Raw genomic sequence first — 1,098 nt, 5'->3', positions numbered from 1 at the left:
GGTGGTGGTGGTGGTGGTGGTGGTTATTGCAGTGTTTGTTGTCATGATAATAGATTGGTTGATGGGGGTGAGTGTAGTAGCAGTAGTGATGATGGTTATGGTTATGTGACCATTAGAAGGTTAGGGTTAATGATGGTGGTGTGCAGAGATGGAGGTGGTAGTCGTCATTGTCATCATTGTTGTTATCATCATGATGTGGTGGTCATGGTGGTCGTCGTAGTGGTGGGGGTGGTGTCTGTGTAGGTAGGTGTATGGGTTAGAGGGTGTGTTGATCTTAGTTTACCCTGAGAACAGGATGCTCATTTACATCCTGTGCAAGGAGATATGTGTGTGTATGCATGGTTCTGTGTGTGTGTGTGTACATGTATATGATTTTGGCCGTGGCGCCAGAATGGGTAAGTGAAGGAATGACAAGATAGACACACACGCATATCCAATAACGCATGCACACACACACACAAATAAGGGTGCCACAATGTGATCATTTGGCTTGCTAGACATAACAGTGAAACCATCCTCGAACCATACATTAACATCTAAAAAAAAAATAGGACATATTTGAATAATGTAGCCCATGACACGCTATGCATTAAAAAAATATGTATGTATATATGTATATATATGTGTGTATATATATATGTATGCATGTATATATATATATATGTATATACATGTATACATATATATATATATATATGTATATATATATATACATACACACGGGCTTCTTTCAGTTACTGTCTACCAAATCCACTCACAAGGCCCAAGGCTATAGTAGAAGACACTTGCCCAAGGTGCCACAAAGTGGGACTGAACCCAGAACCATGTAGTTGGTAAGCAAGCTACTTACCAAACAGCCACTCCTGCACCTATGTATGATTTTTATTTAAGTTCTCCTTGAGAGAGTTCAAGCCAGGCTCTGTACGTGTGTGGATGGATGGGTGGATAGAGAGACAGGCATACACACACTCATATATACCTGCATACATACAGAAACCTTAAGGGTTAATAGAGAGGGTTTCAGAGTGAGCTCGACCAACAGGTTACAATGATGTGATATGACAGGAAGCTTTCAATCCAAGAAACATGACAGTATCG

This window comes from Octopus bimaculoides, chromosome 26, assembly GCF_001194135.2.
Source record: "Octopus bimaculoides isolate UCB-OBI-ISO-001 chromosome 26, ASM119413v2, whole genome shotgun sequence".
NCBI lineage: Eukaryota > Metazoa > Mollusca > Cephalopoda > Octopoda > Octopodidae > Octopus > Octopus bimaculoides.
The sequence above is the reverse complement of the archived record's forward strand: the minus strand, read 5'-3'. Positions refer to the sequence as shown.